Source organism: Dipodomys merriami, unplaced genomic scaffold, assembly GCF_024711535.1.
Source record: "Dipodomys merriami isolate MVZ:Mamm:240054 unplaced genomic scaffold, mDipMer1.0.p SCAF_594, whole genome shotgun sequence".
In the NCBI taxonomy this organism is placed as follows: domain Eukaryota; kingdom Metazoa; phylum Chordata; class Mammalia; order Rodentia; family Heteromyidae; genus Dipodomys; species Dipodomys merriami.
In genome coordinates this window covers 407,459-417,089 of record NW_027206173.1, presented here as the reverse complement: position 1 = coordinate 417,089, position 9,631 = coordinate 407,459, and the positions used below count along the sequence as shown (strand labels likewise).

Genomic DNA, 9,631 nt, shown 5'->3' with positions numbered 1-9,631 from the left:
AACCATAATATTCTTCAATTGTGGTTAGCCTGGAGCACATTTTCCCAATAATATTCTGTAGTGTAAAAGAGGATCAACTATCAAAATAAAGGTGAAAATACTTGTCTACTAAGACTGATTCATATCTGTTGCTTTTATCTGTTGTTATTTTCATTACTTCAAGCACATGGATAATTTATATTGGGATTAGACAAATTGCAAAGGATTAATGGAATAAACATTCAGTTTACTTTCATATATCAAACAAATACACTTAATCCCTTATGGAAAATTAAATCCAACTGTAGAAACAATGTCAGGAATATAAAATAAGCCTCAATATGTATAATCTGGCACACATAACCCATCATCTACTCAGAAATTCAGTCTCCATAAATGTTTATTTTGTAAAATAATAAAAATTTAATTAATGAATATGACTTTTAAGTATCATCTGAAATACTCCTCATGTATATAATTAACTAGATATCACCTAGACACGTATTTAACATGCATGTAGAAATCAAATTTCCACCATTTAAGCTAGATGAGAGGAGTCATACTCTCCTGTACTGTGTGGTGTGAATTTTACCACAGTGCTGATCCCTTCCACCTAAAACCAAGTGTCATATGCAATAATCTATTATTTGATGTTAAGATGAGTGCTAAGTGTAGAATACACTTTGAACTACTACATTAATTCACAGAAATGAAACAATAATATATATTATTTAACTTCTAATGCTTCTCAATTTTACAATTCATGAAATATATCATTAAAATTAGCTTCACTTTCTTCTTTTCTATAGCTGCTGAAATTAAAATTATATATTAAGCATTCAATATTAAGAAATCAATAATCGGTAACCTATTATTAAAATGATATACTATTAAACTGTGATTTGAAGTATAGTTCTAACAAATTGTGATGCAAAACATTTATTAGAATTAAGGGTAATATTTTAAAAACTTACCAGCTTCTTATTTGTTTCCTAGTTGTGTCATTTGTTTCTCTTCATCCAAATCATCTCTCCACCTTAATTGTTTAGTTTTCTATTTTATTGGTTTGCTGATTGTGCATTTGGTTTTCCCTTTTTAGTGATTGACATGAGGCTGAAAATCTGTACCCCAGTTTATTACTTCCTATGATGAAGTAAAATTCCTGTTCTCCACAGCTGTTGTACTCTTCGTTGTATAGTACAGTATTTTCCCCACTCCCATCTCCTGTATTGCTGCTCTCGAATATTTTATTTTATTTTTTATTTATATTTTATTGTCAACGTAATTTAAAATAGGGTTATACTTATGTAAGTAAGATAATAGATTTATTTCTTTTCTAACTTTTTACCCCGTCCCCCATTTTTCTCCCTCTTCACTCCCAATGCTCACACCAAGATCATTTTCTACATATTGTCGTGTGAGTATCACTGTTACGAAGGTTCCCCCTTTTTCCTTTGTCTCACCATTTTGTTTTTTCCCTTTCCCTTGCCTCGTTCAGCTCAACATATTTACACTACTCAGGGTATCAAAATCAAATATAGTGTCTGTCATAAGTGGGGAAAAAACAAAAAGTTAAAAAGAAATCACGTAGTTCATTAGAACAACAACAACGAAGAACATGTGTTAGAGTTCATTTCACTTGGAATCACCTTTTATGATCATATGTACATAGCAATTGACCTATTCTGCTCATCTACTAAGATTATCCTTGATGTACATAATCATGATCCCCTATTACCCAGTAATCCCACATCTGGTCATTTACCCAAGTGATCACAAACAAGGCCACAGTAAATCTACCAGCACAATTATGTTTATCACAGTATTATTTACCACAGCTAAGATATGGAATCAATCCAGATGCTCCTCAGTAGATGAATGGATAAAAAAAATGTTACACACACACACATACACACATACATACACATGGAATACTATGCTTCCATCATAAAGAATGATACCACCTCATTTGTAAGGAAATAGGAGATCGTCGAAAAAAATCACATCAAGTGAAGCCAGACTTAAAGAAACATAGGTCCCATGGGTTCCCTTATTAGTAATGATTAGTTTATATCAAGGATAATTTCATGTACATTAATTTGGCATTTTGTTCTATGTTGAGCATAAAACGTTATTGCTGTATTGTTTGTTATTATTTCTGCAAACAGGCAAGTATATGTAAAGAATTACGTTCATCTCATCCATTACTGAAGGAAGAACACCTAAAAGAGAAACCCCTACAAGGAAGACCAACTCCTACATATTTAGCTTCATTCCTATGTAAGGCCAGTGTTGTCCCCTGTATGCTCACATTAGACATTACAACTCTATACTTGGTCATCCTGTATATCTACTATCATCTATATTGTGACCTAAATGCCCCAGCAATTCCAGTTGCTTTACTTTTTGAAAAATTTCTCTGTTGCTTAGGTTGGTGTGTGTGTGTGTGTGTGTGTGTGTGTGTGTGTGTGTGTGTGTGTGTGTGTGTGTGTGTGTGTGGTTTTACAAAGATCAGAAAGCAACATTTTACTTCATTTAGATTACATCTTTTAGGTCATTGTAAGTTGTGGCTAATGGGAGAAATCTCTTGCTATTTTAAGGATGAAACAGAAAATTATATTTGTGCATGTGCCACAGTTGGTTTATTAGTCTATAGTTGAACACATAACTTTGATTTATATCTTGCCTGTTGTGAATAATGTGAATAACAGTGAACTATAGATATATTTACGAGTTACCCAGAGAGAACTAATCATATGATTGGTTGGTCAGATGATATTTCAACTTTGCATTTCTTTAGAAAACTGCATACTACTTTCTACAATGACTATACTAACCTGTATTTTGACCAAGAGTGTAGAAATTTTCCTTTTCTTCACACTCTCACCAACATTATTACCTTTTAAGTTTTTTTTAAAGGGCATGTTTTTACTATGTGCAGTATCCCAGGCTGGCCTTAAGCTCAAATCCTCTTACTCCAACTTCCCAAATGCTTGGAATTACAAGCCTTTACCACCACACCAAGTTCCTTCGAATATTTTTAAGAGTTATAATAGTTATGTAGTAGTATCATAGTAATTTTGAATTGCATTTCTCTAGTGACTTCTATTCACACAGCATTAAGCCAGCATAGAATTGATATTTAACACAACTTTGTAAAGCCACTGGTGATTTTCAGAGCATATTGGAAAACATGTCTATTCAGAGCTTTTATCGATTTTTAATCAAGTTCCTTGTTAATCTCATCTTTAATCTTCTGAGGAACCGCCATACTTCTTTCCAAGTGGTTGTACAAGTTTTCACTCCCACCAAGAATGGAGTAGGGTTCCCTTCTGTCCACATCCCCTCCAGCATCTGTTGTTGTAAAAATGTGGAAATCTTCATCAATTTGCAAGTCATCCTTGCGTAGGGGTCATGCTAATCTTCTCTGTATTTTTCCAATTTTAATGTATGTGCTGCCAAACTGAGCACAGAACATTTTGGAATTGATTTTCCTAAACTAGATAATTCAACAAAAAATAAGTTAAAAAGACTTGTCGTGAAATTTTAGAACCATATATTTCTTAAGCAAGCACACATTTAAGAATAAAGTCAAGTGAGATATGTCAAAAACAAAATAATTCCAGATATTTGTTGTTCAAGAGATATGTAAGAGTAGAAATTCATTATTCTATACATGGCACCTGTCATAATGAGCACTGTAGCAAGTGCTAAGGTTTGTTAAAAGTTTTATTGTTTTATATATGTTTAATACTGGGAATTTGCTTATATATGCAAAAATTAAGACTGTTTGGCAGGTCATAAAACTTTTCCATAAAGTATTTAAGATTTATGGTAGCAGACATATACTACTAAGTATGTACATTTCAGAGTTTTTAGAAACTTTACTATGAGAAGTTGCAAAGTCTGTGTAAAGAAACAGTGAAGAGTTAAGATTTTAACTACACAGTTTCTGTTAAAACTTGAGGCCTTCCTTTACATGTTAGTGAGGAACAAATATGATAAGCCATATACAAATGATGAGATGAGCCATAAATTAAGAGTAACCTTAGTGGGTAACTTTAAAGGCTACTCGTAGCCTACAAAACTCTTGTGAACATCATAATCTTAGCCAGTTTTAAATGTACAGGAATATGAGTAAATAGTAAAATCTAATATGTAGAACATTTCAAAAACTGGAAACACTGGTGTTTGGTTTTTATTTTATTAACCATTAATATTTAATCATTAGTTTTCTTTATTTGTAGCATTGTTTTCCTTTTTGTAATAGAATACAACTTTTCGTAACTCATCACCAGGAGGTACTTTGAGAATGTTACTGGGATGTCCACACCATTTTTTATAGGTGCATGAGAATGTACAAAGAGAAAAATTAAGAACAAAATATTGATTTAAAGTTTTCTCAAGTAGAAATCTCAATCAGAAGTGTTGATAAATGTCTATACCTAAAATCTTAGTCCTAGGCTGAAGCAGTGTCTTTAAAGAATTGAGGATACAAATGTGAGAGCTGTGTTTTGTTTAGGTTTTTGGTTTGGTTTTTGTTTTTGTTGGGCTTGAACTCTGGAGCCTGAGTGCTGTCCCTCAGCTTTTCAGCTCAAAGATGGTGCTACCACTTGAGCCACTGCACCACTTTTGTCTTTTTCTTCTTATATGGTGCTGAGGAATCAAACCCAGGACCACATGCATGCAAGACAAACATTCTCCCACTGAGCCACCTTCCCAGCTCCTGAAAGACTGTTTTTAAGAAATCATCTGAACAACATTTGCTTTCTGGTTTGGGTTATATAATGAAATATATGAATATCTTTTTATATTTTTGTCATTTTCATACTTCTTTTTATTGTGAAAATACTGTACAGAGGAGTAACAATTACATGGGTAAGATATAATGAGCACATTTCTTATCAAGAATTGTAGCCTCCTCCTTTGTTTCCCCTTCCCATTCCTTCGTATCCTCCCCACCGTCTCCCCAACCAAAGTTGTAAAGTTCTTTTTTCGACATAAAGACTTGTACATCTCATTGTTGAAATGTGTCTTCCTGTAACTCTGTTTTAACGATTTGTTTTTTCCCATCCCCTCCACATACACCAACTTCATATATAGTGAAACCAGGGGTTATACCATGGGGGAGGGACATACAAAGCAATAAAGACATAATTTTATAAATATGTTAGGATCAATCACATGAAAGATCTCTCTCTCTCTTTTTGTCAGGCGTGGGGCTTGAGCTCTAGGCCTGGCAGCTGTCCCTGAGCAATTCAGCTCAAGGCTCATGCTCTACCACTTGAGCCATAGCTCCACATGTAGTTTTCTGGTGTTTTTTTTTTTAATTGTTATTAAGTGATTACAAAATTTCCCAATTTTCACGGTATTTTCGGATGAAGATGCTCAATTAAAGTCACAAACTCATTCTAACTTTCCTGGAGCAAATTGTTTGTAACATATAATGGTGTACACATATACACCATACATGTCATCAGCAGCATGGGGTTATTTAATAGTGGTTCGACCAGAGGAGTGGAAGTTCTTTGTTTCTTGGTTTCTTATGTCCTTCTGTGTGGGTGATCTGCAGGCAGCCCCTTTGTCTCTGGGACTCCAGCAGCCCCTGCTGGGCCTGCTCACCACCAGTAAGCATTGGGGGAGGAGTCTTCGCACTTCTCTGTTCTGAAATTCTTTTTCTCTCTTTCTTTTTTGTTATTTTCCACCTCCTGTATTTCTATGGGTGTTCATCTTTTTGTTTTTGTGGGTCTCTTGGGGAGATTAAGCTTAGGAACTTGAACTCTCTTTTTGGTTGGGGAGAGCTGTGGCGTTTCCCTACTGCCCCGTTGCCATCTTTGTCCCCCCTCCCATTTTCATACTTCTAAATTTATACTAACTTCAGCCACTTTATCCTTTTCAAAGTCATGAAATAGCTCTGAGAATTTGCTTCTGTGAAGATTGTTTTTGCACTTATTTCTTCTGCTCTCTATCCATTCCCTACTCTCCAGTTAGAATAATTTCAAATAGTAAAAATGGAAAAAGAGAAAAAAATCATGGTGAAAAAACAGGTGTAGAAAATGTAGATTTTTCTGACTACTTCAACCAATGTGAACTATTGGGGAAATCATTTACAACTCATTCCCACTGGTACTCAAAGTCTCTAGTTAGGCAATTCTGATGAAGACAAGGAACTAGATGAAAAAGTGAGAAATGGTATCATTTGCTAGAAAAAAGTGAAGAAGTATCCAAGCAAATTTCTTCATTGGGCTGTTGAAAATAATCGGCTTACTTCAGTGCAGAGACTACTTTCCAAAAAGGCCACTCATGTGAAAATTAGGGATGATGATGAGTATAGCTCTCTTCATCAGGAAGCCTACAGTGGACACTTAGACATTGTCCATGAGTTGTTAGCTCAAGGCAGATATTCATGCAATAACTGTGAATGGCTTGACAACCCTGCATAGTGCTTATATGTGGAATAATACCAGAGTGGCTTCTTTCTTACTTCATCATGATGCAGATACCAATGCCCAAACTAAAGAACTCTTGACAAACTTGCATCTTGCTGCTGGGAATAGAAATAACAAAGGTACGCGGGATCTCCTTCTATTGAAATATTATATCACACCAGGTCAAGAACAACTTGGAAGAAGCTGCATTTGATATTGCCAAAAGGATAAGTATGTATCACTACCTCTTTGAAGTTGTGGAAGGCTGCAAAAATTTTTCTCCTAAGTCATGATGGTTGGGTTAAGTTTCTTAAATATCAAAAATGCCAATCCATCTTTGTGTCCGTACAAAATGTTTTCACAATACAAAGCCACATTAATATCTTACTTTAAAAATTCATGGATTCCATGCTATTCTTCCAAGTGAATTGCCGGACTTTGATGTCAAAATGTATTCAAGATTTGTTTGTATACATCAATAATGATTTCTGCAGAGTTTGTGATTTTTATAATCAGAAATAACTTTAACTTATCTGTTGAAATGAGTAATGCAGAAACTAAAGATATTTCTATTGCTTGTCTGAAAAAGGATATTTTAAGATAATCTGTATTCTGTTTGTATAATATCCATAATCTATTTCATCCTTCCTAGATATAATACTTTTAATTCTACATTGTTTCATAATATATAGGTTCATTAATAAATGTGTCATTTCAGATAGCATTCCATATAGAAACAGTTTAAGATTCCTTTTTGTCCCATAGGTCCTTATAGTATTTTATTTCTTTGGGATAAAATAAAAATGTTATCTAATTTCAAAAGTTTTGTAAAAGTTATGCTATGTAAAGGCCTTTCTAAGGTGATGATTTAATACACTGATGTCAAACTAACTTTCAATTCAATGAATTACATGTATTGTTACAAATGTATTTTTGTAATCAATTTTTAATAACTTTTTCATTTCTTGCATCTGAAGAATGAAAAATATGGAATACTACACAAATTTTCATATCATCCTTGTGCAAGTGCCATGTTAATCTTTGTATTGAAATTTGGATAGACGTGCTGTTGAAGCATGTAGTATCCTCTAAATTTAAGTAGCTAATGATGCAATCTTTATACAGGCATGTATCCTTGGTTGACTATTTGTAACTAGGAAACCTTATTGTTCCTAAAAATGCTATTGATATTACTTCTCTAAAATTCTGTGTATATTGGAAAAAAACTTACACTGTTTGGTCGATTGCTCACATTTGCAATTTTTTTTTGTCAATGAGTATTTTAAGTCTTTTTCATTTTAGATTTCATCATACTTTGAAGAATTTAAAGCAAGGTTCAAAGAGGATAGCTTTTCAAGTACTTATTTATCAGCTGAGTTAGCTTTGTGGAACTAATGGATTCAAAGTAAGCCTTGCTTAAGAGCTACTTCTAAATTTCTGCAGCCTAAAAATTCCTAAATGAGATCTTATTGGCACAAATGTCAACCTGACCCTCTACCTTTCTTCCATTTAGGAACAGACGAACCAGAATACCTTACCCTGAAAGCATAGATTTTCTTACTGGAACAAAACTAATCTTAATTACAAGTTCCTGTCTCTAGAGTCAGGAACAGTTCAGATAGAAATGTTTAGACTAGAAGGTATTTTATCAAAATATAATTGGTTATTATACCTAATATTTCAAAAGTATCTAAAGCCAAGAAGGTGAAAAAATTGTTCATATGAATGATTAACTAATGTCCTGGCCCGTCTACCATCCAACCAGGCAGGAATTTACATTACTGCCTTTCTATCACCAAATATTTTCAGATTTACAAGAGAAGTCTATACGTCTATCCTCGATATTACGCCTTAAATTGTTAATGTTTTAATCAAAGTGTTTCCTCTTGCCACTAGGCTGTAAATCTTCAAATGGTAAAGCTTTAGGTCCAACTCTACCAAACACTGAGGTAGAGATAATGAAATAATACTTTAAATACTTTAAATAATTTGATACTCTAACCACAACAGAATATTGCAAAACGTGTTCCTTTTTCTTGTATATAGTTATACATTTTATATTTATATGTGTTGATATTTTAGTTCACACAGTGAAACTTACTAGAATTAATTGATAATTTGAAAAATAAATAGATATTTATTCCAATAAATAGTATTGGAATATAAATAACTAGGTTTAGAATACATATTAGAAATAAAAATATCAATGCAATATCTTTGGTATAAACTTGTGATACATTCTAAGTGTTCTTGGTCTTCTGAATTCACATTGCCAAAAAAATAGTTTTCCTCTAATCTATTAGGGATTTTAAGCTGCTACTCTGTTTATTGTTTTAACTCACTGGTCCCAAACTGATTTTCTCCATCTTTCTGAAGCATTACTAATGATTATACCCAAATTTTGCAGATATGATGTCGAAAAGCTATTATTCTTCTGCAGGACACACATGTCCTAGGATCCCAGGTCTCAGTTATCTGCATCATCAAGTAACAAGGGCAAGACTTCTCATCTAGGCCCATGCAACAAGCCAACAAAGTAATTGAAAATCCATCTCAATTCCTGACAACACTGGAATTAGCAGTAAGCAATTGTGAAATGCAAGGGAACTTAAAATGAAATATGAGATCACAAAATCTGAAAGAAAGTACAGTAATTCAAACTTACAATTTACAAATGACCAGCCCATATGAGTGAACAAGATCACAAATGTCACAAAATTATTTTTAATACCCCTGTCCTAATGATTACTGAAAGATTTCAGTCCAGTATAAGTAGGCCAAAAAAATTGTTCTGGGAACGATAGATCCATAATTGGTCTACCAAGGCTAGGAAAACTTGACTTACAGGTCAATTGTAATTAAAAAAAAAAACATTAATTGAGAAGATCCTTAATGCTTCAAACTACTGGTACTACAGTAAATCTTGGTTCTGTAGTGTAAAAATGCTATCATTCTCAAGCCAATGATAATCTACATTTAATCTCCTGAAAATATATTCTTTTTCAAAACTTTATAAAATCACATTCACCAAAATAACATTTGACAAGTAGTTGATAATAAGTGACATTGCAAGTTTTACAAATGTAGGGAGCAAATTACAATAGAGTTGAATTATTTACCTAGCACTAATGCCAAACACATTCAACCACTCATTAAAGTGTAGAAATAGTCCCCCCCCCACCATTTGTTTTGTTCAGTAGCTGCCTTCCAGAAATGTGTTTAAT

At 33.4% G+C, this 9,631-nt stretch overlaps 1 non-coding gene and 1 pseudogene across 1 annotated transcript; both read right to left on the bottom strand.

Moving 5' to 3' along the window:
• Positions 1-3,343: 3,343 nt before the first annotated feature.
• On the bottom strand, positions 3,344-3,450 carry LOC138813386 (U6 spliceosomal RNA). The gene has a single exon (XR_011367765.1). It is a non-coding gene; the product is annotated as a U6 spliceosomal RNA (small nuclear RNA).
• Positions 3,451-7,388: 3,938 nt separating this feature from the next.
• LOC138813391 (U6 spliceosomal RNA) lies at positions 7,389-7,485 on the bottom strand (annotated as a pseudogene).
• Between the last annotated feature and the right edge of the window lie 2,146 nt (positions 7,486-9,631).